Here is a 24,185-nt window from a genome sequence, read left to right on the forward strand (position 1 = left end):
AGTGTGGGAGATGTTGCTGAAACCCGGAATCGAACCAGGGACCTTTAGATCTTCAGTCTAACGCTCTCCCAACTGAGCTATTTTGGCTACAACAAACCTCTGCTTAGCAAGCAGGGATTTCAGTGAGATCACCCTACTCTTTGTCGGAGCTAAAGAAAAGAGCAGAGATGAGCCCCCAGACAATAAAAACAGATGGCCAGTACTGCGGTCGAACCCGCGACCTTGGCGTTATTAGCACCACGCTCTAACCAGCTGAGCTAACTTAGCCATCCATGTCTGCCTGATTGGAAAAAACCTGCCATAATGTTTGTGAATGCAATGAGACAATAAAGCTTCACGTTTTAACCTGAACAAGGGCTCGTCCGGGATTTGAACCCGGGACCTCTCGCACCCAAAGCGAGAATCATACCCCTAGGGCAAGCAAAGTCCTCGAGACAGTGTGAAAGGCTAACGAATGCAAGTTGGCCTCTTAATTGACCTAAAAATGGGGCTGTATCTAACATGTAGAGGGATGTTAGGTAGGACAGCTGAAACGGTCAGATGTCACTTAGACCAGCGGGTCTCAATTCCAGTCCCGGAAGGGAGGAGGCCAACTTGGAAACAGATAGCTCTCTGGCTGTGGGGAAGCAGTTATACATGTTCCTCTGGGTGTAACGGGACACAGAAGCAGCAGCGCTGGAGCAGGCGCTGGAGCAGGCGGAGCTGGGCCTGCACCGGATGTCAAAGCACCAGAAGATGGAATCACCATCGACACAGTCATGTCTGGGTTAAGGACTAGTGTGCCTAACAGTGACCCAGGTGCTGAAATGGGCTGCACAACTCCTGCTGCTGTGGGGACGGGTGCGATAGGGCACTCCTATTTGGCAGAAGTGGGCCGGCGACCCGGTCGCAGAATTGGAGCCTGTCCTTCTCGATTTGGCGGAAGGATAAATTGATGTTTTGGGCCTGATGTTGATGGCACGTCATCCAATTTTTCCCTCGGCAGAGGAAGCTGCGTATCAGCCACATCAATTGGGTCAGATGGAGTCAGTCCCTGGGCGAGGACACTCATTTCCTGATTTTTCTGCTGCCGTTGAAACCTGAAAGTAAATTACTTGTAAAATATATATATATATATATATATATATATATATATATATATATATATATATATATATATATATATGTGTGTGTGTGTGTGTGTGTGTGTGTGTACAGAAGTATTCAGTTCCCTGGAACCAAATAATGTGCCTTGCTTACCACTGAATGAGTGTCCTCTGGTTCAGCTCAAACAGCTGGATCATTGTTTCATCCATCAGCCTTCGACTGTTAAGCACCAGGTCTCGGATGTGGTGGTAATCTGAAAGGATTTTAGACCACCTGGGGGTGCAAACTCCAGCCTTCTTGGTCGGTGACTTGTGTAAAGCACACAGCTTCATACAAATGGCCTCAACCAAGCGGCTGGTGCTGGGCCACTGTGCTGGACCCCCAGGATGTCCAATCAGACACCGTTTCACACTCTCCACACCCGGTGTGACTCCGGAGCGCTTCGGTGCCTTAAAGCGCCCATGTGTCAGCTGAGGCTGATGTCGAGGCTGATAGTTGACCTGCTGTTTATCAACGTCAGGGAGAGCTGTCCACAGCTGGATGGCCTCTGTCACCTGCAGGTCGGTGAGGTAAGGAGCCTCACGAAGACCCACCAGGAAACCAGCCAGATCCTGGACCTTGTCCCACCCAGCGATGCCATCAGGTCCAATGACTGCTCCCTAGTAAATGCAGATTAGTGTTAATATACACTTTCAGTCAAAAGCCTTTGAACAGAAATATTTTTTTACATTTTTTAAAGAATTCTGCTCGACAAGCCTGCATTTATTTTATTCAAATACAACAAAAGCCATTATATTGTGAAATAATTTTACTATTTAAAATAAAAATGCTTTCTATTTGAATATAGTTTAAAGTGTAAGTTATTTCTGTGATGCACAGCTGTATTTTCAGCATCATTCCTCCAGTCTTCAGTGTCACATGATCTTCAGAAATCATTCAGATATCCTGATTTGTTCTTCAAGAAACCTTTTTTTATTGATATTATTATCAATATTTAGAACAGTTGTGTACATTTTGTTCAAGATTCTTTGATGAATAGAAGGATCCAAGATAAGAGTTTATCTGTAATAAAAAGCTTTTTTAACATTATACACTATACCATCCAAAAGTGTGGAGTCAGAACATTTAAATCATTATATATTTAGTATTAAATTATAGAAATTAATACTTTTATTTAGCAAGGACGCATTAAATAGATGATAAAGACATTTATAATGTTACAATATATACTGAACTTTCTATTCATCAAAGAAACCTAAACAAAAAATCTCTAGGAGCTATTTTTATTCAAATGGATAGCAGTTATTTTAAATAGTAAAAATATTTCAAAATATTACTGCTTTTGTTGTATTTTGAATCAAATAAATGCAGGCTTAAAAAAAAACACCTTGCTTGTAGTGTATTTGGAATAAAACGAGACTGAAACAAAATAAAGCCCTTAGAGTGTCTTACCTGAGCCTCGCCGGAGACACTGCTTCCAGTGTCAGATGGCTGTGACAGCACTGAAGAGGCAGGGGCGAGATGCTGTCCCTCTCCTCCAGATGATGTGGACGGCTCAGCCAGTGATGCTGGGGACTGAGGCAGAGGCAAAGATGAGGGGCTGTTTCTGAGATCACGGCAGGGGTCATCCTCATACAGCACTGGAACTGTGATGTCCTCCATGCTCTCTTGCTCAAACCCCTCATCTAGCAGGTCCTGATCATCAACCTCCTCCACCAGCCGGTCTTCCTCCTCTGGGTTCTGGAGCACTGGAGTCAGTGTTTTGCCAGTCTGGCTGTAAAGGTACTCGATTCCCAGCAATTCACCTACAATAATAAAATAATAAAAAAAGAAAAAAAGTGCTCTTAATAATTTATCAAGTACATTGGAGGCTAAATAGATAACTTAATAGAATATTGCAAAAGAACAAGTTAAATTTCTTACCTGTATATGCTCCAGGAGGGCGATAGCGCTCATCCCAGGGCTTCCCAAAGACTGTTCGGCTTAGCCGGTCCACAGCCTCTCTCATGGCACTGCCATATGTCCGAATGGAGGACGCCCGTTTTATGGCATCTTCCATTCGGTCATCATTCCAACGCATCAAGCCCTCAAGGAGATAGGCCTGAAAATGCGCATCGCTGGCACTGGTTCCTAAAAGTTAAATAATATTAAAAAAATATATAAAAAAGGGTTTTATATGTCACATATGTACAATATATGTACTACACATAAGGTGCTCTGAAGTAACTTGTATACTACATTTAATAGAGTTGTGTGACTAAATTAAAAATGATTGTCACTTATTCCTGTATTACTAGTGACTTGTTAGTCAAGACAGCTTTGTCAATGCTAATGACATTAAAAAGTAATTGTAATGTAGAGTGTGACATTTATTAATGCGGCATTACTTTAAAGTGATGGAAGCAGTTACAGTGCTTATATTTTCTACAGAAAAATAATAATCCATATGCATGTAATACCTGGAATAAAACGGTTCAGGTGGAGGTGGAACGACTCCAAGGAGGTAGAGCCACGAGCACACCTGTAGCAGCACAGCTCCACGCTGCCTTTCTTCAGTGTCCCTGTCTTCATGTACAGCGGAAAGTCCTCTGGGTCTTGTATACACTGGACGTGCTTGCGCTGTTCCTTCCATATCTGCTGGATCCGTTCGTGGTCCAGCAGAGGAACTCCCAGGGTGTCCTTCCCATCCGCACTGTCAAACTGATCAATCAGTGACCCAATCAATCTGGCGGTCTCCTCCACCCCCCTGGTCCTCCTCCGGCAGTGCAGTGCCAACTCCCTCCGGGTAATGCGAGCACTGACCGCCTTTTCTGAGATGTGGCCAGTCTTCTTTGCCGCCAGGTCACTCTCTTTTGCAGAGCGAAGAGCAGCCACATCCTCTGGATCCCACTGAAAGATGCACGTGGACAGACGTGCCATGAAGATCCCGTAGAGTGGATGAGCCTCTGTCGTTACAGCTGCAGCAAATCGCCGCATGAAGTGCCAGATGTCGAGGCACACTACAAGCTCATCCCACTCCGAAAACATGATCTTCACCCGCGATTGGCCATACTGACTGCAGCAGTCCCTGTCCACGTACATCACTTTTGGGGCTGCCTCTCCTGCCTCTCGGTAGCGTTTCATCAGACCAGCTGCCATGGAGTCCAGTCCATGTCCCTCGGCAGCTGTCAGCACAGAGACAAGGACGTGGCCGTGTTCATTTCCGACATTTGTGCACCAGGCAGCTGTTCCTGAAGCAGCACCGGCAAGTTTCTTTGTGACCTATTGGGAAAAATAAAAGATGTGCTCTTTATGTATGCACATCACACACATATCCATATCTGGCAAATTTCTGGATATAAACAGGGCTTTGATACCTTTTTTGTCGAATCCATCTTGAGAACACAGCCAAAGACAGATGTTAATTTGGCCTTGACCTCGTGCAGTCGCCCCAGAACATCCCTGGCATACACGGCTAACAGCCACTTAGGTTTAGGCAGGGCAGGTAAAAGTGGAGGACCAGCAAACACAGGAGGCTGCACAAGGGAGGACCTTGTGAATGGTTCGCAGGCAGTCAGGTACTGCAAGACACGCTGTGTCCATGCCTCACTGTGCTGTTCCATCAGCTTCCTGTAAAGCTGAGTCACACTGTTGCCCAGTGTCCTCTCCCTCATCATCCTCAGCACCCGGTTGTCACATGAGTATCTAAGGAAACAACAGTATAATCATGCAAATGCTTTAGTTGGTAAAAAATAACCCATATAAAAGCACCTAATAATGAATGATTGTCATTATGAATTACCTGTATGTCAGCAAAGCTGGAAACTGACTGCGGTGGCCCATATCCAGCTGTCCTAGGATGTCCTCAGACCAGGCAGGATATTTCTTTTTGCAGCGTTTGCACTCCAGATACTCAGTGGCAAGGTCATACCACCCGTCGATGTCCACGACCTTACGCACGGTACGGTAAATTCCTGCCGCTGTTAGTCTGTGCTTACCACAGTCTGGGCGAACACAGACAAGAGGAAATAACCACATCTTCAGCGGCATCCATAAGAAAAGGGGCCGACAGAAGAAGAGGTCAGGTGAGGCAGGGGGCTGAGTGTTTATTAAAGGGGGCTGAGGAGGATACCACCAAAGTTTCAGCTGGGACACTAGTTCTGACTTGCCGGTTCGTGGGTTGGCCTTAAATAGTGTGTTCCGGATCCACTCATGCTGGAAAGGTGGAAGTTGATCTTTCCAGTGACTTGGAAGCTCAGCTGGTGGCTGGTGATGTGAAGGAGCTGGTGCCTTGGCAGTTTCCACTGATGGAGATGGACCAGCACAGTCCTCTGAGTGAATAGTAAAAAAAAAGCAATAAGGATGACTGTTGCATTTGATAGTAATATGCCATAAATGCAGCGCTCAAACAGCCTGCAAAGCACAATTTTTGGACAAGTATTCATAAATATTATGTTATATTTAGGAACGAGAGTGAAGAAAGTGGTACTAGTGTTAAGGAAGCAAAGAACACAGCATACACTATATTAATTTAAGGAGAATGAGGATCAGATGGAATGGAGGAAGGAAAATGTGGTGTGATGAATTAACTGTAAAGCAACGAAGCCCACGGACATGAAGCATACACACAGATAGAGTAAGGAAAAACTGTTCCTCTAATCATTAGAACAATGAATCTCCACCACCCTGTCTGCTCAGGGAGAGCTGAAGAGTGTGTGAGAAGAGCAAGCGGTGTGAAAAAGTTATCTGGTGATTATCTAACAACGGGTAAGTTCGGAAACGCAAATAAATAAACTGACACCTTGGAACATCCTTACGGTTTTGAAGAAGTGCACTCAAAGAAAGCATCCCGCTTGAGGCATGATATGATATAATTCTGTATTGTAAACAAAACATATTTTAAAATGTTGATTATTTTCCCCCAAGAAATAACGCTTCTCAGTGTGTTTTCACAAAACATTCTTGTAATATGTGCATTTGTGTCATATGCCACACCTGTATTTAGCTGTGCTTCACATTGTGATGCAGCAAATACCAGCTCCTCATCGTCATCTTCTGCAATGGGAACGGACTTGCCTGGAGCATAAATGTTAAAACTATCATTGTGAACAATACACAGAGACAAACATATGTAAGATGGTGCTTACTTACCAGTAGCGAAAAGCTGCATGGGGGGCAAATGTTTGGCTGGGGGTTCTGCTGCTGGAGGAGGTAAAGTGGACTGCAATAATGGATCTGGAAACGGCAAGTTGACAAGTTTGCCATAATGATAAATTAATATATGTAGAAATGCTTTAGGTAAAATTCTATATTCACACTCCTACTCACAGGGTTTAACTGGTGACGTGAGTTTTTTCGCCAGCTGTGAAGGCGACAAATTTTTGCCACGTGCCAACAGCGCTTTCACAGTTGCGGTTTTCTGTACACCAGTTTGGATAGCTGCAGGTGGAGGTGCAGTGGTTGCAGAAGCACTGGAGGTTGCAGCGTGAGGTGCAGGCTGACGTACGCTGGTGCCCACAGCAGAAGCCCGTCTTTTCAGGACATATGTCTTGAAAATGGCCATGTTGGTTTTGGGCCTGGCATCTGCCTTAACGAGGTACCTGATGAGGGCTTGAGCCTCCTTGCTCTGGTCCTCATAAACATCTTTCATGGACCGACCCTGGAAGTCACCAAACTCCACCATCAAGCAGCCCTGGTCTCCAGTTGCCCGGGCTTCTGCCTGCATTTCCTGCTTCCTCTGATACTTCTCCACTTCTTCTGCCATCTCTCTAATTTGAGAAGTGTACTGTAGGAACAGTTGTTTATTTTCTGACAGGGGTGTTGTCTGCGTCGTCTCATTGGAAATGCTGAGCACCAAATACACGGCATAACCCAGAGAGTTTTCCAGGAGCCATCTAAATCTCTGGCCCTGGTACTTCCCAAACTGAAGTTTGCAGTGAGCCAGTACTAAAAACTGGTCACTGGGGTCTCCACCGTTTGTGCTGACAAAAGTACTGGCCTCTGACAGCACCTCCTCCTTAGGTTTGGCCCTTCCAGACTCCACATTTTCAAGGCGCCTCGCCTCCGCCGAAGGTGCCATGAGGAGTCGGCTTGATGTTGCCGATTGCCGTTGAAAAGAGGGATATGCATACATTTTCTGAAATGAAAATCAGAAAAAGACTACTACCTTTTGCAATCTAAAAGACACCTGTATGTTAAGTGTGTAACAATAATTTAACAAGCTACGCATAAACTATATTACTGTGGTAATAAACATGGCCATGACATAAACTGTCCTGAAGATGAGTTTTCTACAAAGGACAGGAATCCCTGACATATAAAATATGTAACGTCAATATGAAGTCTGAAATTTCCTTTTATTTTCAATGCTGTCATCTTAAACCATGATTACACACACACCAGGCTACAAAATATTACATTAAATATATTATACTTCAAATGTTGTCATCTTACCCCAGGGTTACACCAGGTGCTTTTACCTCTTAAAATCTCAGCCATTTTTCTGTGTTTTTAACTTTCTGGTCTACCTAAATTAAAATGAGCACTATTCCCACATACTTTGGCCCATATGGATACATTTGGCCTTTTTTTGTTTGTTTTTAGTTAAGACTCTCAATGTTTTTTTATAAAAAAAGTCATTATTATTACATTATTTTAGAAAATATCAATTATTTCTTGGTAAATGCAGTTTTCCATATCTCCACAACAATTTGGTAATGATTTTTACAATTAAAATGTGTGTGTGTTATTATGTGTTAATACCAAATATAAATGTAAATAGTTTAATCATTATTTTCATTCATAGGGCCCAGAAACCATGATTTCTTAGACAATAAACATATCATTGTTGACAGTAGCATAGCTTAATTAGCTGACGGTCGATAAATTTAACTTATCTGATCATTTATCATGTGAAAAGTTACATGTTCACAGGTACTGAAGAAAGCATGAACTGTACATGCCAGCTAGCTATACTGACACGATTCATTTTCCAAAAATACACACTGTATATGAACAAATAATGACCAGTTTTCAATGAATGAAGTAATAGCCTTACCTTTAACAAAGATGACAACAACGGCGATTGGTCAAAAGGAGGCCACAGGAGAGAAACGCGATTGATCAAAAGTAAGCCACGGAAGAGAAATGCGATTGTTCAAAAGTAAGCCACAGTTGAAACGCGATTGGTAAAAAGTAAGCCACAGGCGAAACGCGATTGGTCAAAAGTAAGCCACAGGCGAAATGCGATTGGTCAAAAGTAAGCCACAGGCGAAACGCGATTGGCTCATGTGGGCTTACTTTGTGCTTACTTTGGCTCAGTCGGTGGGAAGCAGTAGGCGCAAGCGAGAGGTAGCGGGATCGATGCCCGCATTCTCCAAGTTGGCTCCTGCCCTTTTACTCACACATCCCTAGATCAGTGGTTTTCAATCCTGTCCTGGAGGCATCCCTGCCCTGCACATTTCGCATTTCCCCTCATCTAACACACCTGTTTCAAATCATCAGCTCATTAGTAGAGACCGCGAGACCTTATTTGGGTGTGTCTAATAAGGGAGACAATAAAAATGTGCAGGGCAGGGGTGCCTCCAGGACAGGTTTGAGAACCACTGCCCTAAAGAAACAGACTGAGCATCGATGCAATGCGGCCAGACTCTCTACGTTAGTTAATTTTTTTGGACTAAAAGGTGCCGAAAAGTATTTCAGACATTGTCCTGCGCAAACTGGTGGCAAAATAGGTCCCACCGAGATTTGAACATGGATCACTTGATTCAGAGTTCAGAGTGCTAACCATTACACCATGGAACCTTAACTGGTGCAGCTGTTGCTCACAGGGCCACAAACACTGGCACCATCTCCAAACTAGTGCTGTTTTATCTTTTCCTGCGGCAAGAAAGCACACAGGCTCCACCGAGATTCGAACTCAGATCGCTGGATTCAAAGCCCAGAGTGCTGACCATTACACCATGGAACCGAAACTGCTTGGTTGGAGGCCAACTTGGAAACAGATAGCTCTCTGGCTGTGGGGAAGCAGTTATACAGAGAGGTTGGAACCCAGTGATTTTTGGTCAATGGCCCGCCTCAAAAAAGGGAAAAGTGTGGGAGATGTTGCCAAAACCCGGGATCGAGCCAGGGACCTTTAGATCTTCAGTCTAACACTCTCCCAACTGAGCTATTTCGGCTACAACAAACCTCTGCTTAGCAAGCAGGGATTTCAGTGAGATCACCATACTCTTTGTCGGAGCTGAAGCGCAGAGCAGAGATGAGCCCCCAGACAATAAAAACAGCTGGCCAGTACGGGGATCGAACCCGCGACCTTGGCGTTATTAGCACCACGCACTAATCAGCTGAGCTAACCGGCCTGGCTTAGCCATTAGTGTCTGCCTGATTGAAAAAAACCAGCTATAATGTTTGTGAATGCAATGAGACAATAAAGCTTTACGTTTCAACCCGAATCAGGCGTGCTAACAAAGAGAGACATGCAAAACATGCAGACCTGGGGGGAGCGAGGACTAGAATTGAGAACCGCTTCCTTAGACTTTAAGTCAGTGTGAGCAAAAGAGGTGAGAAGTTGTCTGCATGATCCGAGTGTTCCAAGGTAGCCTACATAATACAATAATCCATACACATGCATACTGGTGTAACAAGACCGAGAAGGTCCTTAAACACAAAAGCTTAATCTCTTTGTTAATTTGACAACATAATCTCGGCCATTGCAAAGGAGCAGGCCCAGAGGAGGGACAGCCTCTTTGCATCAAACCCGTCATTCCCAGCTATGCTCGTTATTCTTGAAAGGCCAGGGGAATTAGCTGAAATGGTAGAGCGTTCGCTTAGCATTCAAGAGGTAGCGGGATTGATGCCCGCATTCTCCAAGTTGGCTCCTGCCCTTTTACTCACACATCCCTAGATCAGTGGTTTTCAATCATGTCCTGGAGGCATCCCTGCCCTGCACATTTCGCATTTCCCCTCATCTAACACACCTGTTTCAAATCATCAGCTCATTAGTAGAGACTGCAAGACCTGATTTGGGTGTGTCTAATAAGGGAGACATACAAAATGTTCAGGGCAGGGGTGCCTCCAGGAAAGGTTTGAAAACCATTGCCCTAAAGAGACCGACTGAGCGTTGACGCAATGCTGCCACACTCCGACGTTAGCTTTTTTTGGGCTCACAGCTGCCAAAAGGTATTTCAGACATGGTCCTGTGCAAATTGGTTGCAAAACAGTGCCATTTTACGCACAGTTCCCTAAAGCCATGGTTTTCAAACCTGTCCTGGAGGCACCCCTGCCCTTCACATTTTGAATGTTTCCCTCATCTAACACACCTGTTTCAAATCATCAGCTCATTAGTAGAGACCGCGAGACCTTATTTGGGTGTGTCTAATAAGGGAGACAATAAAAATGTGCAGGGCAGGGGTGCCTCCAGGACAGGTTTGAGAACCACTGCCCTAAAGAGACAGACTGAGCATCGATGCAATGCGGCCACGCTCTCTACGTTAGTTAATTTTTTTGGACTAAAAGGTGCCGAAAAGTATTTCAGACATTGTCCTGCGCAAACTGGTGGCAAAATAGGTCCCACCGAGATTTGAACATGGATCACTTGATTCAGAGACCAGGGACCTTTAGATCTTCAGTCTAACACTCTCCCAACTGAGCTATTTCGGCTACAACAAACCTCTGCTTAGCAAGCAGGGATTTCAGTGAGATCACCATACTCTTTGTCGGAGCTGAAGCGCAGAGCAGAGATGAGCCCCCAGTCAATAAAAACAGCTGGCCAGTACGGGGATCGAACCCGCGACCTTGGCGTTATTAGCACCACGCACTAATCAGCTGAGCTAACCGGCCTGGCTTAGCCATTAGTGTCTGCCTGATTGAAAAAAACCAGCTATAATGTTTGGGAATGCAATGAGACAATAAAGCTTCACGTTTCAACCCGAATCAGGTGTGCTAACAAAGAGAGACATGCAAAACATGCAGACCTGGGGGGAGCGAGGACTAGAATTGAGAACCGCTTCCTTAGACTTTAAGTCAGTGTGAGCAAAAGAGGTGAGAAGTTGTCTGCATGATCCGAGTGTTCCAAGGTAGCCTACATAATACAATAATCCATACACATGCATACTGACGTAACAAGACCGAGAAGGTCCTTAAACACAAAAGCTTAATCTCTTTGTTAATTCGACAACATAATCTCGGCCATTGCAAAGGAGCAAGCCCAGAGGAGGGACAGCCTCTTTGCATCAAACCCGTCATTCCCAGCTATGCTCGTCATTCTTGAAAGGCCAGGGGAATTAGCTGAAATGGTAGAGCGTTCGCTTAGCATTCGAGAGGTAGCGGGATCGATGCCCGCATTCTCCAAGTTGGCTCCTGCCCTTTTACTCACACATCCCTAGATCAGTGGTTTTCAATCCTGTCCTGGAGGCATCCCTGCCCTGCACATTTCGCATTTCCCCTCATCTAACACACCTGTTTCAAATCATCAGCTCATTAGTAGAGACTGCAAGACCTGATTTGGGTGTGTCTAATAAGGGAGACATACAAAATGTTCAGGGCAGGGGTGCCTCCAGGAAAGGTTTGAAAACCATTGCCCTAAAGAGACCGACTGAGCGTTGACGCAATGCTGCCACACTCCGACGTTAGCTTTTTTTGGGCTCACAGCTGCCAAAAGGTATTTCAGACATGGTCCTGTGCAAATTGGTTGCAAAACAGTGCCATTTTACGCACAGTTCCCTAAAGCCGTGGTTTTCAAACCTGTCCTGGAGGCACCCCTGCCCTTCACATTTTGAATGTTTCCCTCATCTAACACACCTGTTTCAAATCATCAGCTCATTAGTAGAGACCGCGAGACCTTATTTGGGTGTGTCTAATAAGGGAGACAATACAAATGTGCAGGGCAGGTGTGCCTCCAGGACAGGTTTGAGAACCACTGCCCTAAAGAGACAGACTGAGCATCGATGCAATGCGGCCACGCTCTCTACGTTAGTTAATTTTTTTGGACTAAAAGGTGCCGAAAAGTATTTCAGACATTGTCCTGCGCAAACTGGTGGCAAAATAGGTCCCACCGAGATTTGAACATGGATCACTTGATTCAGAGTCCAGAGTGCTAACCATTACACCATGGAACCTTAACTGTTGCAGCTGTTGCTCACAGGGCCACAAACACTGGCACCATCTCCAAACTAGTGCTGTTTTATCTTTTCCTGCGGCAAGAAAGCACACAGGCTCCACCGAGATTCGAACTCAGATCGCTGGATTCAAAGCCCAGAGTGCTGACCATTACAACATGGAACCAAAACTGCTTGGTTGGAGGCCAACTTGGAAACAGATAGCTCTCTGGCTGTGGGGAAGCAGTTATACAGAGAGGTTGGAACCCAGTGATTTTTGGTCAATGGCCCGCCTCAAAAAAGGGAAAAGTGTGGGAGATGTTGCCGAAACCCAGGATGGAACCAGGGACCTTTAGATTTTCAGTCTAACGCTCTCCCAACTGAGCTATTTCGGCTACAACAAACCTCTGCTTAGCAAGCAGTGATTTCAGTGAGATCACCCTACTCTTTGTCAGAACTGAAGAGCAGAGATGAGCCCCCAGACAATAAAAACAGCTGGCCAGTACGGGGATCGAACCCGCGACCTTGGCGTTATTAGCACCACGCTCTAACCAGCTGAGCTAACCGCCCTGGCTTAGCCATCCATGTCTGCCTGATTGGAAAAAAACTGCCATAATGTTTGTGAATGCAATGAGACAATAAAGCTTCACGTTTTAACCTGAACAAGGGCTCGTACGGGATTTGATCCTCGAGACAGTGTGAAAGGCTAACGAATGCAAGTTGGCCTCTTAATTGACCTAAAAATGGGGCTGTATCTAACATGTAGAGGGATGTTAGGGAGGACAGCTGAAACGGTCAGATGTCACTTAGACCAGCGGGTCTCAATTCCAGTCCTCGCGCCCCCTGCTCTTCACATTTTGTAAGTTTCTTGTATAGCTTCAGACATTTGTTCCATTCGAACGTAAGTGCCCTGAGAACTGGACATCACATGACAGCCCTCCGTGATTCAAGTTCAAAGCGTATGTATATGTTCAATTCATAGTGAGTAATACAGTGGTGTATCGAGGTATACAGAGGTAAAGGATGTCACACTTCTCCATGTGTGAAGAAGTTGCGCAGCACAAATCCGTGAACCAATGTTCCAAAGTGAAGTATATTTTGACGGATTTCCCCTGCTCAGGGAGTGGGGAGCAATGAACAGTGTGTAGGGACCATGTCAATCACTAGGAGCTCACTTCTAATGAGCTGATTATCCGAATCAGGTGTGCTAACAAAGAGAGACATGCAAAACATGCAGACCTGGGGGAGCGAGGACTAGAATTGAGAACCGCTTCCTTAGACTGTAAGTCAGTGTGAGCAAAAGAGGTGAGAAGTTGTCTGCATGACCCGAGTGTTCCAAGGTAGCCCACATAATACAAGAATCCATACACATGCATACTGGCGTAACAAGACCGAGAAGGTCCTGCGCAAACTGGTGGCAAAATAGGTCTCACCGAGATTTGAACTCGGATCACTGGATTCAGAGTCCAGAGTGCTAACCATTACACCATGGAACCTTAACTGGTGCAGCTGTTGCTCACAGGGCCACAAACACTGGCACCATCGCCAAACTAGTGCTGTTTTATCTTTTCCTGCGGCAAGAAAGCACACAGGCTCCACCGAGATTCGAACTCAGATCGCTGGATTCAAAGCCCAGAGTGCTGACCATTACACCATGGAACCAAAATTGCTTGGTTGGAGGCCAACTTGGAAACAGATAGCTCTCTGGCTGTGGGGAAGCAGTTATACAGAGAGGTTGGAACCCAGTGATTTTTGGTCAATGGCCCGCCTCAAAAAAGGGAAAAGTGTAGGAGATGTTGCCGAAAACCGGGATCGAACCAGGGACCTTCAGATCTTCAGTCTAACGCTCTCCCAACTGAGCTATTTCGGCTACAACAAACCTCTGCTTAGCAAGCAGTGATTTCAGTGAGATCACCCTACTCTTTGTCGGAACTGAAGAGCAGAGCAGAGATGAGCCCCCAGACAATAAAAACAGCTGGCCAGTACGGGGATCGAACCCGCGACCTTGGCGTTATTAGCACCACGCTCTAACCAGCTGAGCTAACCGGCCTGGCTTAGCCATCCATGTCTGCCTGATTGGAAAAAAACTGCCATAATGTTTGTGAATGCAATGAGACAATAAAGCTTCACGTTTTAACCTGAACAAGGGCTCGTCCGGGATTTGATCCTCGAGACAGTGTGAAAGGCTAACGAATGCAAGTTGGCCTCTTAATTGACCTAAAAATGGGGCTGTATCTAACATGTAGAGGGATGTTAGGGAGGACAGCTGAAACGGTCAGATGTCACTTAGACCAGCGGGTCTCAATTCCAGTCCTCGCGCCCCCTGCTCTTCACATTTTGTAAGTTTCTTGTATAGCTTCAGACATTTGTTCCATTCGAACGTAAGTGCCCTGAGAACTGGACATCACATGACAGCCCTCCGTGATTCAAGTTCAAGGCGTATGTATATGTTCAATTCATAGTGAGTAATACAGTGGTGTATCGAGGTATACAGAGGTAAAGGATGTCACACTTCTCCATGTGTGAAGAAGTTGCGCAGCACAAATCCGTGAACCAATGTTCCAAAGTGAAGTATACTTTGACGGATTTCCCCTGCTCAGGGAGTGGGGAGCAATGAACACTGTGTAGGGACCATGTCAATCACTAGGAGCTCACTTCTAATGAGCTGATTATCCGAATCAGGTGTGCTAACAAAGAGAGACATGCAAAACATGCAGACCTGGGGGAGCGAGGACTAGAATTGAGAACCGCTTCCTTAGACTTTAAGTCAGTGTGAGCAAAAGAGGTGAGAAGTTGTGTGCATGACCCGAGTGTTCCAAGGTAGCCTACATAATACAAGAATCCATACACATGCATACTGGCGTAACAAGACCGAGAAGGTCCTGCGCAAACTGGTGGCAAAATAGGTCCCACCGAGATTTGAACTCGGATCACTGGATTCAGAGTCCAGAGTGCTAACCATTACACCATGTAACCTTAACTGGTGCAGCTGTTACTCACAGGGCCACAAACACTGGCACCATCGCCAAACTAGTGCTGTTTTATCTTTTCCTGCGGCAAGTAAGCACACAGGCTCCACCGAGATTCGGACTCAGATCGCTGGATTCAAAGCCCAGAGTGCTGACCATTACACCATGGAACCAAAACTGCTTGGTTGGAGGCCAACTTGGAAACAGATAGCTCTCTGGCTGTGGGGAAGCAGTTATACAGAGAGGTTGGAACCCAGTGATTTTTGGTCAATGGCCCGCCTCAAAAAAGGGAAAAGTGTGGGAGATGTTGCCGAAACCCGGGATCAAACCAGGGACCTTCAGATCTTCAGTCTAACGCTCTCCCAACTGAGCTATTTCAGCTACAACAAACCTCTGCTTAGCAAGCAGTTATTTTAGTGAGATCACCCTACTCTTTGTAGGAACTGAAGAGCAGAGCAGAGATGAGCCCCCAGACAATAAAAACAGCTGGCCAGTACGGGGATCGAACCCGCGACCTTGGCGTTATTAGCACCACGCTTTAACCAGCTGAGCTTACCGGCCTGGCTTAGCCATCCATGTCTGGCTGATTGGAAAAAAACTGCCATAATGTTTGTGAATGCAATGAGACAATAAAGCTTCACGTTTTAACCTGAACAAGGGCTCGTCCGGGATTTGAACTCGGGACCTCTCGCACCCAAAGCGAGAATCATACCCCTAGACCAACGTGCCTTCTTTCCCTAAGCCAAGAAAAAAGAGCTATTCCAGCATCAACAAAAGAAGGAACATGAACTAACGTGGAAGCAATCAAAGTCCTCGAGACAGTGTGAAAGGCTAACGAATGCAAGTTGGCCTCTTAATTGACCTAAAAATGGGGCTGTATCTAACATGTAGAGGGATGTTAGGGAGGACAGCTGAAATGGTCAGATGTCACTTAGACCAGCGGGTCTCAATTACAGTCCTCGCGCCCCCTGCTCTTCACATTTTGTAAGTTTCTTGTATAGCTTCAGACATTTGTTCCATTCGAACGTAAGTGCCCTGAGAACTGGACATCAAATGACAGCCCTCCGTGATTCAAGTTCAAAGCGTATGTATATGTTCAATTCATAGTGAGTAATACAGTGGTGTATCGAGGTATACAGAGGTAAAGGATGTCACACTTCTCCATGTGTGAAGAAGTTGCGCAGCACAAATCCGTGAACCAATGTTCCAAAGTGAAGTATACTTTGACGGATTTCCCCTGCTCAGGGAGTGGGGAGCAATGAACACTGTGTAGGGACCATGTCAATCACTAGGAGCTCACTTCTAATGAGCTGATTATCCGAATCAGGTGTGCTAACAAAGAGAGACATGCAAAACATGCAGACCTGGGGGAGCGAGGACTAGAATTGAGAACCGCTTCCTTAGACTTTAAGTCAGTGTGAGCAAAAGAGGTGAGAAGTTGTCTGCATGACCCGAGTGTTCCAAGGTAGCCTACATAATACAAGAATCCATACACACTCTCTACGTTAGTTAATTTTTTCGGACTAAAAGGTGCCGAAAAGTATTTCAGACATTGTCCTGTGCAAACTGGTGGCAAAATAGGTCCCACCGAAATTTGAACTCGGATCACTGGATTCAGAGTCCAGAGTGCTAACCATTACACCATGTAACCTTAACTGGTGCAGCTGTTACTCACAGGGCCACAAACACTGGCACCATCGCCAAACTAGTGCTGTTTTATCTTTTCCTGCGGCAAGAAAGCACACAGGCTCCACCGAGATTCGAACTCAGATTGCTGGATTCAAAGCCCAGAATGCTGACCATTACACCATGGAACCAAAACTGCTTGGTTGGAGGCCAACTTGGAAACAGATAGCTCTCTGGCTGTGGGGAAGCAGTTATACAGAGAGGTTGGAACCCAGTAATTTTTGGTCAATGGCCCGCCTCAAAAAAGGGAAAAGTGTGGGAGATGTTGCCGAAACCCAGGATCGAACCAGGGACCTTCAGATCTTCAGTCTAACTCTCTCCAAACGGAGCTATTTCGGCTACAACAAACCTCTGCTTAGCAAGCAGTGATTTCAGTGAGATCACCCTACTCTTTGTCGGTAATGAAGAGCAGAGCAGAGATGAGCCCCCAGACAATAAAAACAGCTGGCCATTCCGGGGATTGAAGACGCGACCTTGGCGTTATTAGCACCACGCTCTAACCAGCTGAGCTATCCGGCCTGGCTTAGCCATCCATGTCTGCCTGATTGGAAAAAACCTGCCATAATGTTTGTGAATGCAATGAGACAATAAAGCTTCACGTTTTAACTTGAACAAGGGCTCGTCCGGGATTTGAACCCGGGACCTCTCGCACCCAAAGCGAGAATCATACCCCTAGACCAACGAGCCTTCTTTCCCTAAGCTAAAAAAAAAGAGCTATTCCAGCATCAACAAAAGAAGGAACATGAACTAACGTGGAAGCAATCAAAGTCCTCGAGACAGTGTGAAAGGCTAACGAATGCAAGTTGGCCTCTTAATTGACCTAAAAATGGGGCTGTATCTAACATGTAGAGGGATGTTAGGGAGGACAGCTGAAACGGTCAGATGTCACTTAGACCAGCGGGTCTCAATTCCAGTCCTCGCGCCCCCTGCTCTTCACATTTTGTAAGTTTCTTGTATAGCTTCAGACATTTGTTCCATTCGAACGTAAGTGCCCTGAGAACTGGACATCACATGACAGCCCTCCGTGATTCAAGTTCAAAGCGTATATATATGTTCAATTCATAGTGAGTAATACAGTGGTGTATCGAGGTATACAGAGGTAAAGGATGTCACACTTCTCCATGTGTGAAGAAGTTGCGCAGCACAAATCCGTGAACCAATGTTCCAAAGTGAAGTATACTTTGACGGATTTCCCCTGCTCAGGGAGTGGGGAGCAATGAACACTGTGTAGGGACCATGTCAATCACTAGGAGCTCACTTCTAATGAGCTGATTATCCGAATCAGGTGTGCTAACAAAGAGAGACATGCAAAACATGCAGACCTGGGGGAGCGAGGACTAGAATTGAGAACCGCTTCCTTAGACTTTAAGTCAGTGTGAGCAAAAGAGGTGAGAAGTTGTCTGCATGACCCGAGTGTTCCAAGGTAGCCTACATAATACAAGAATCCATACACATGCATACTGGCGTAACAAGACCGAGAAGGTCCTACGCAAACTGGTGGCAAAATAGGTCCCACCGAGATTTGAACTCGGATCACTGGATTCAGAGTCCAGAGTGCTAACCATTACACCATGGAACCTTAACTGGTGCAGCTGTTGCTCACAGGGCCACAAACACTGGCACCATCGCCAAACTAGTGCCGTTTTATCTTTTCCTGCGGCAAGAAAGCACACAGGCTCCACCGAGATTCGAACTCAGATCGCTGGATTCAAAGCCCAGAGTGCTGACCATTACACCATGGAACCAAAACTGCTTGGTTGGAGGCCAACTTGGAAACAGATAGCTCTCTGGCTGTGGGGAAGCAGTTATACAGAGAGGTTGGAACCCAGTGATTTTTTGTCAATGGCCCGCCTCAAAAAATGGAAAATTTTGGGAGATGTTGCCGAAACCCGGGATCGAACCAGGGACCTTCAGATCTTCAGTCTAACGCTCTCCCAACTGAGCTATTTCGGCTACAACAAACCTCTGCTTAGCAAGCAGTGATTTCAGTGAGATCACCCTACTCTTTGTCGGAACTGAAGAGCAGAGCAGAGATGAGCCCCCAGAAAATAAAAACAGCTGGCCAGTACGGGGATCGAACCCGCGACCTTGCCGTTATTAGCACCACGCTCTAACCAGCTGAGCTAACCGGCCTGGCTTAGCCATCCATGTCTGCCTGATTGGAAAAAACCTGCCATAATGTTTGTGAATGCAATGAGACAATAAAGCTTCACGTTTTAACCTGAACAAGGGCTCGTCCGGGATTTGATCCTCGAGACAGTGTGAAAGGCTAACGAATGCAAGTTGGCCTCTTAATTGACCTAAAAATGGGGCTGTATCTAACATGTAGAGGGATATTAGGGAGGACAGCTGAAACGGTCAGATGTCACTTAGACCAGCGGGTCTCAATTCCAGTCCTCGCGCCCCCTGCTCTTCACATTTTGTAAGTTTCTTGCATAGCTTCAGACATTTGTTCCATTCGAACGTAAGTGCCCTGAGAACTGGACATCACATGACAGCCCTCCGTGATTCAAGTTCAAAGCGTATGTATATGTTCAATTCATAGTGAGTAATACAGTGGTGTATCGAGGTATACAGAGGTAAAGGATGTCACACTTCTCCATGTGTGAAGAAGTTGCGCAGCACAAATCCGTGAACCAATGTTCCAAAGTGAAGTATACTTTGACGGATTTCCCCTGCTCAGGGAGTGGGGAGCAATGAACACTGTGTAGGGACCATGTCAATCACTAGGAGCTCACTTCTAATGAGCTGATTATCCGAATCAGGTGTGCTAACAAAGAGAGACATGCAAAACATGCAGACCTGGGGGAGCGAGGACTAGAATTGAGAACCGCTTCCTTAGACTTTAAGTCAGTGTGAGCAAAAGAGGTGAGAAGTTGTCTGCATGACCCGAGTGTTCCAAGGTAGCCTACATAATACAAGAATCCATACACACTCTCTACGTTAGTTAATTTTTTCGGACTAAAAGGTGCCGAAAAGTATTTCAGACATTGTCCTGTGCAAACTGGTGGCAAAATAGGTCCCACCGAAATTTGAACTCGGATCACTGGATTCAGAGTCCAGAGTGCTAACCATTACACCATGTAACCTTAACTGGTGCAGCTGTTACTCACAGGGCCACAAACACTGGCACCATCGCCAAACTAGTGCTGTTTTATCTTTTCCTGCGGCAAGAAAGCACACAGGCTCCACCGAGATTCGAACTCAGATTGCTGGATTCAAAGCCCAGAATGCTGACCATTACACCATGGAACCAAAACTGCTTGGTTGGAGGCCAACTTGGAAACAGATAGCTCTCTGGCTGTGGGGAAGCAGTTATACAGAGAGGTTGGAACCCAGTAATTTTTGGTCAATGGCCCGCCTCAAAAAAGGGAAAAGTGTGGGAGATGTTGCCGAAACCCGGGATCGGACCAGGGACCTTCAGATCTTCAGTCTAACGCTCTCCAAACTGAGCTATTTCGGCTACAACAAACCTCTGCTTAGCAAGCAGTGATTTCAGTGAGATCACCCTACTCTTTGTCGGAAATGAAGAGCAGAGCAGAGATGAGCCCCCAGACAATAAAAACAGCTGGCCATTCCGGGGATTGAAGACGCGACCTTGGCGTTATTAGCACCACGCTCTAACCAGCTGAGCTATCCGGCCTGGCTTAGCCATCCATGTCTGCCTGATTGGAAAAAACCTGCCATAATGTTTGTGAATGCAATGAGACAATAAAGCTTCACGTTTTAACTTGAACAAGGGCTCGTCCGGGATTTGAACCCGGGACCTCTCGCACCCAAAGCAAGAATCATACCCCTAGACCAACGAGCCTTCTTTCCCTAAGCTAAAAAAAAAGAGCTATTCCAGCATCAACAAAAGAAGGAACATGAACTAACGTGGAAGCAATCAAAGTCCTCGAGACAGTGTGAAAGGCTAACGAATGCAAGTTGGCCTCTTAATTGACCTAAAAATGGGGCTGTATCTAACATGTAGAGGGATGTTAGGGAGGACAGCTGAAACGGTCAGATGTCCCTTAGACCAGCGGGTCTCAATTCCAGTCCTCGCGCCCCCTGCTCTTCACATTTTGTAAGTTTCTTGTATAGCTTCAGACATTTGTTCCATTCGAACGTAAGTGCCCTGAGAACTGGACATCACATGACAGCCCTCCGTGATTCAAGTTCAAAGCGTATATATATGTTCAATTCATAGTGAGTAATACAGTGGTGTATCGAGGTATACAGAGGTAAAGGATGTCACACTTCTCCATGTGTGAAGAAGTTGCGCAGCACAAATCCGTGAACCAATGTTCCAAAGTGAAGTATACTTTGACGGATTTCCCCTGCTCAGGGAGTGGGGAGCAATGAACACTAAGTAGGGACCATGTCAATCACTAGGAGCTCACTTCTAATGAGCTGATTATCCGAATCAGGTGTGCTAACAAAGAGAGACATGCAAAACATGCAGACCTGGGGGAGCGAGGACTAGAATTGAGAACCGCTTCCTTAGACTTTAAGTCAGTGTGAGCAAAAGAGGTGAGAAGTTGTCTGCATGACCCGAGTGTTCCAAGGTAGCCTACATAATACAAGAATCCATACACATGCATACTGGCGTAACAAGACCGAGAAGGTCCTACGCAAACTGGTGGCAAAATAGGTCCCACCGAGATTTGAACTCGGATCACTGGATTCAGAGTCCAGAGTGCTAACCATTACACCATGGAACCTTAACTGGTGCAGCTGTTGCTCACAGGGCCACAAACACTGGCACCATCGCCAAACTAGTGCCGTTTTATCTTTTCCTGCGGCAAGAAAGCACACAGGCTCCACCGAGATTCGAACTCAGATCGCTGGATTCAAAGCCCAGAGTGCTGACCATTACACCATGGAACCAAAACTGCTTGGTTGGAGGCCAACTTGGAAACAGATAGCTCTCTGGCTGTGGGGAAGCAGTTATACAGAGAGGTTGGAACCCAGTGATTTTTTGTCAATGGCCCGCCTCAAAAAATGGAAAATTTTGGGAGATGTTGCCGAAACCCGGGATCGAACCAGGGACCTTCAGATCTTCAGTCTAACGCTCTCCCAACTGAGCTATTTCGGCTACAACAAACCTCTGCTTAGCAAGCAGTGATTTCAGTGAGATCACCCTACTCTTTGTCGGAACTGAAGAGCAGAGCAGAGATGAGCCCCCAGAAAATAAAAACAGCTGGCCAGTACGGGGATCGAACCCGCGACCTTGCCGTTATTAGCACCACGCTCTAACCAGCTGAGCTAACCGGCCTGGCTTAGCCATCCATGTCTGCCTGATTAGAAAAAACCTGCCATAATGTTTGTGAACGCAATGAGACAATAAAGCTTCACGTTTTAACCTGAACAAGGGCTCGTCCGGGATTTGATCCTCGAGACAGTGTGAAAGGCTAACGAATGCAAGTTGGCCTCTTAATTGACCTAAAAATGGGGCTGTATCTAACATGTAGAGGGATGTTAGGGAGGACAGCTGAAACGGTCAGATGTCACTTAGACCAGCGGGTCTCAATTCCAGTCCTCGCGCCCCCTGCTCTTCACATTTTGTAAGTTTCTTGCATAGCTTCAGACATTTGTTCCATTCGAACGTAAGTGCCCTGAGAACTGGACATCACATGACAGCCCTCCGTGATTCAAGTTCAAAGCGTATGTATATGTTCAATTCATAGTGAGTAATACAGTGGTGTATCGAGGTATACAGAGGTAAAGGATGTCACACTTCTCCATGTGTGAAGAAGTTGCGCAGCACAAATCCGTGAACCAATGTTCCAAAGTGAAGTATACTTTGACGGATTTCCCCTGCTCAGGGAGTGGGGAGCAATGAACACTGTGTAGGGACCATGTCAATCACTAGGAGCTCACTTCTAATGAGCTGATTATCCGAATCAGGTGTGCTAACAAAGAGAGACATGCAAAACATGCAGACCTGGGGGAGCGAGGACTAGAATTGAGAACCGCTTCCTTAGACTTTAAGTCAGTGTGAGCAAAAGAGGTGAGAAGTTGTCTGCATGACCCGAGTGTTCCAAGGTAGCCTACATAATACAAGAATCCATACACATGCATACTGGCGTAACAAGACCGAGAAGGTCCTGCGCAAACTGGTGGCAAAATAGGTCCCACCGAGATTTGAACTCGGATCACTGGATTCAGAGTCCAGAGTGCTAACCATTACACCATGGAACCTTAATTGGTGCAGCTGTTGCTCACAGGGCCACAAACACTGGCACCATCGCCAAACTAGTGCTGTTTTATCTTTTCCTGCGGCAAGAAAGCACACAGGCTCCACCGAGATTCGAACTCAGATCGCTGGATTCAAAGCCCAGAGTGCTGACCATTACACCATGGAACCAAAACTGCTTGGTTGGAGGCCAACTTGGAAACAGATAGCTCTCTGGCTGTGGGGAAGCAGTTATACAGAGAGGTTGGAACCCAGTGATTTTTTGTCAATGGCCCGCCTCAAAAATGGAAAATTTTGGGAGATGTTGCCGAAACCCGGGATCGAACCAGGGACCTTCAGATCTTCAGTCTAACGCTCTCCCAACTGAGCTATTTCGGCTACAACAAACCTCTGCTTAGCAAGCAGTGATTTCAGTGAGATCACCCTACTCTTTGTCGGAACTGAAGAGCAGAGCAGAGATGAGCCCCCAGACAATAAAAACAGCTGGCCAGTACGGGGATCGAACCCGCGACCTTGGCGTTATTAGCACCACGCTCTAACCAGCTGAGCTAACCGGCCTGGCTTAGCCATCCATGTCTGCCTGATTGGAAAAAAACTGCCATAATGTTTGTAAATGCCATGAGACAATAAAGCTTCACGTTTTAACCTGAACAAGGGCTCGTCCGGGATTTGATCCTCGAGACAGTGTGAAAGGCTAACGAATGCAAGTTGGCCTCTTAATTGACCTAAAAATGGGGCTGTATCTAACATGTAGAGGGATGTTAGGGAGGACAGCTGAAACGGTCAGATGTCACTTAGACCAGCGGGTCTCAATTCCAGTCCTCGCGCCCCCTGCTCTTCACATTTTGTAAGTTTCTTGCATAGCTTCAGACATTTGTTCCATTCGAACGTAAGTGTCCTGAGAACTGGACATCACATGACAGCCCTCCGTGATTCAAGTTCAAAGCGTATGTATATGTTTAATTCATAGTGAGTAATACAGTGGTGTATCGAGGTATACAGAGTTAAAGGATGTCACACTTCTCCATGTGTGAAGAAGTTGCGCAGCACAAATCCGTGAACCAATGTTCCAAAGTGAAGTATACTTTGACGGATTTCCCCTGCTCAGGGAGTAGGGAGCAATGAACACTGTGTAGGGACCATGTCAATCACTAGGAGCTCACTTCTAATGAGCTGATTATCTGAATCAGGTGT

At 46.0% G+C, this 24,185-nt stretch overlaps 28 non-coding genes across 28 annotated transcripts; all 28 read right to left on the minus strand.

The window, feature by feature from the left end:
- Nucleotides 1-14: 14 nt before the first annotated feature.
- On the minus strand, nucleotides 15-87 carry trnaf-gaa (transfer RNA phenylalanine (anticodon GAA)). The gene has a single exon. It is a non-coding gene; the product is annotated as a tRNA-Phe (tRNA).
- Nucleotides 88-8,962: 8,875 nt separating this feature from the next.
- Nucleotides 8,963-9,034, minus strand: trnaq-uug (transfer RNA glutamine (anticodon UUG)). Its single transcript has one exon. It is a non-coding gene; the product is annotated as a tRNA-Gln (tRNA).
- Nucleotides 9,035-9,169: 135 nt separating this feature from the next.
- On the minus strand, nucleotides 9,170-9,242 carry trnaf-gaa (transfer RNA phenylalanine (anticodon GAA)). Its single transcript has one exon. It is a non-coding gene; the product is annotated as a tRNA-Phe (tRNA).
- Nucleotides 9,243-9,348: 106 nt separating this feature from the next.
- trnai-aau (transfer RNA isoleucine (anticodon AAU)) lies at nucleotides 9,349-9,422 on the minus strand. Its single transcript has one exon. It is a non-coding gene; the product is annotated as a tRNA-Ile (tRNA).
- Nucleotides 9,423-10,828: 1,406 nt separating this feature from the next.
- trnai-aau (transfer RNA isoleucine (anticodon AAU)) lies at nucleotides 10,829-10,902 on the minus strand. The gene has a single exon. It is a non-coding gene; the product is annotated as a tRNA-Ile (tRNA).
- A 1,578-nt stretch (nucleotides 10,903-12,480) lies between these two features.
- trnaf-gaa (transfer RNA phenylalanine (anticodon GAA)) lies at nucleotides 12,481-12,553 on the minus strand. Its single transcript has one exon. It is a non-coding gene; the product is annotated as a tRNA-Phe (tRNA).
- A 101-nt stretch (nucleotides 12,554-12,654) lies between these two features.
- trnai-aau (transfer RNA isoleucine (anticodon AAU)) lies at nucleotides 12,655-12,728 on the minus strand. The gene has a single exon. It is a non-coding gene; the product is annotated as a tRNA-Ile (tRNA).
- An 854-nt stretch (nucleotides 12,729-13,582) lies between these two features.
- On the minus strand, nucleotides 13,583-13,654 carry trnaq-cug (transfer RNA glutamine (anticodon CUG)). Its single transcript has one exon. It is a non-coding gene; the product is annotated as a tRNA-Gln (tRNA).
- Nucleotides 13,655-13,748: 94 nt separating this feature from the next.
- trnaq-uug (transfer RNA glutamine (anticodon UUG)) lies at nucleotides 13,749-13,820 on the minus strand. The gene has a single exon. It is a non-coding gene; the product is annotated as a tRNA-Gln (tRNA).
- Nucleotides 13,821-13,955: 135 nt separating this feature from the next.
- On the minus strand, nucleotides 13,956-14,028 carry trnaf-gaa (transfer RNA phenylalanine (anticodon GAA)). The gene has a single exon. It is a non-coding gene; the product is annotated as a tRNA-Phe (tRNA).
- Nucleotides 14,029-14,134: 106 nt separating this feature from the next.
- Nucleotides 14,135-14,208, minus strand: trnai-aau (transfer RNA isoleucine (anticodon AAU)). Its single transcript has one exon. It is a non-coding gene; the product is annotated as a tRNA-Ile (tRNA).
- Nucleotides 14,209-15,435: 1,227 nt separating this feature from the next.
- Nucleotides 15,436-15,508, minus strand: trnaf-gaa (transfer RNA phenylalanine (anticodon GAA)). The gene has a single exon. It is a non-coding gene; the product is annotated as a tRNA-Phe (tRNA).
- Nucleotides 15,509-15,614: 106 nt separating this feature from the next.
- Nucleotides 15,615-15,688, minus strand: trnai-aau (transfer RNA isoleucine (anticodon AAU)). The gene has a single exon. It is a non-coding gene; the product is annotated as a tRNA-Ile (tRNA).
- Nucleotides 15,689-17,428: 1,740 nt separating this feature from the next.
- On the minus strand, nucleotides 17,429-17,500 carry trnap-ugg (transfer RNA proline (anticodon UGG)). Its single transcript has one exon. It is a non-coding gene; the product is annotated as a tRNA-Pro (tRNA).
- Nucleotides 17,501-18,320: 820 nt separating this feature from the next.
- On the minus strand, nucleotides 18,321-18,392 carry trnaq-cug (transfer RNA glutamine (anticodon CUG)). Its single transcript has one exon. It is a non-coding gene; the product is annotated as a tRNA-Gln (tRNA).
- Nucleotides 18,393-18,486: 94 nt separating this feature from the next.
- trnaq-uug (transfer RNA glutamine (anticodon UUG)) lies at nucleotides 18,487-18,558 on the minus strand. The gene has a single exon. It is a non-coding gene; the product is annotated as a tRNA-Gln (tRNA).
- Nucleotides 18,559-18,693: 135 nt separating this feature from the next.
- On the minus strand, nucleotides 18,694-18,766 carry trnaf-gaa (transfer RNA phenylalanine (anticodon GAA)). Its single transcript has one exon. It is a non-coding gene; the product is annotated as a tRNA-Phe (tRNA).
- Nucleotides 18,767-18,872: 106 nt separating this feature from the next.
- Nucleotides 18,873-18,946, minus strand: trnai-aau (transfer RNA isoleucine (anticodon AAU)). Its single transcript has one exon. It is a non-coding gene; the product is annotated as a tRNA-Ile (tRNA).
- Nucleotides 18,947-20,203: 1,257 nt separating this feature from the next.
- Nucleotides 20,204-20,276, minus strand: trnaf-gaa (transfer RNA phenylalanine (anticodon GAA)). Its single transcript has one exon. It is a non-coding gene; the product is annotated as a tRNA-Phe (tRNA).
- A 276-nt stretch (nucleotides 20,277-20,552) lies between these two features.
- Nucleotides 20,553-20,624, minus strand: trnap-ugg (transfer RNA proline (anticodon UGG)). The gene has a single exon. It is a non-coding gene; the product is annotated as a tRNA-Pro (tRNA).
- An 820-nt stretch (nucleotides 20,625-21,444) lies between these two features.
- On the minus strand, nucleotides 21,445-21,516 carry trnaq-cug (transfer RNA glutamine (anticodon CUG)). The gene has a single exon. It is a non-coding gene; the product is annotated as a tRNA-Gln (tRNA).
- A 94-nt stretch (nucleotides 21,517-21,610) lies between these two features.
- On the minus strand, nucleotides 21,611-21,682 carry trnaq-uug (transfer RNA glutamine (anticodon UUG)). Its single transcript has one exon. It is a non-coding gene; the product is annotated as a tRNA-Gln (tRNA).
- Nucleotides 21,683-21,817: 135 nt separating this feature from the next.
- trnaf-gaa (transfer RNA phenylalanine (anticodon GAA)) lies at nucleotides 21,818-21,890 on the minus strand. The gene has a single exon. It is a non-coding gene; the product is annotated as a tRNA-Phe (tRNA).
- A 106-nt stretch (nucleotides 21,891-21,996) lies between these two features.
- On the minus strand, nucleotides 21,997-22,070 carry trnai-aau (transfer RNA isoleucine (anticodon AAU)). Its single transcript has one exon. It is a non-coding gene; the product is annotated as a tRNA-Ile (tRNA).
- Nucleotides 22,071-22,924: 854 nt separating this feature from the next.
- On the minus strand, nucleotides 22,925-22,996 carry trnaq-cug (transfer RNA glutamine (anticodon CUG)). The gene has a single exon. It is a non-coding gene; the product is annotated as a tRNA-Gln (tRNA).
- Nucleotides 22,997-23,090: 94 nt separating this feature from the next.
- Nucleotides 23,091-23,162, minus strand: trnaq-uug (transfer RNA glutamine (anticodon UUG)). The gene has a single exon. It is a non-coding gene; the product is annotated as a tRNA-Gln (tRNA).
- Nucleotides 23,163-23,296: 134 nt separating this feature from the next.
- Nucleotides 23,297-23,369, minus strand: trnaf-gaa (transfer RNA phenylalanine (anticodon GAA)). The gene has a single exon. It is a non-coding gene; the product is annotated as a tRNA-Phe (tRNA).
- Nucleotides 23,370-23,475: 106 nt separating this feature from the next.
- On the minus strand, nucleotides 23,476-23,549 carry trnai-aau (transfer RNA isoleucine (anticodon AAU)). The gene has a single exon. It is a non-coding gene; the product is annotated as a tRNA-Ile (tRNA).
- Nucleotides 23,550-24,185: the final 636 nt, after the last annotated feature.

Source organism: Carassius carassius, chromosome 8 (assembly GCF_963082965.1).
Source record: "Carassius carassius chromosome 8, fCarCar2.1, whole genome shotgun sequence".
NCBI lineage: Eukaryota > Metazoa > Chordata > Actinopteri > Cypriniformes > Cyprinidae > Carassius > Carassius carassius.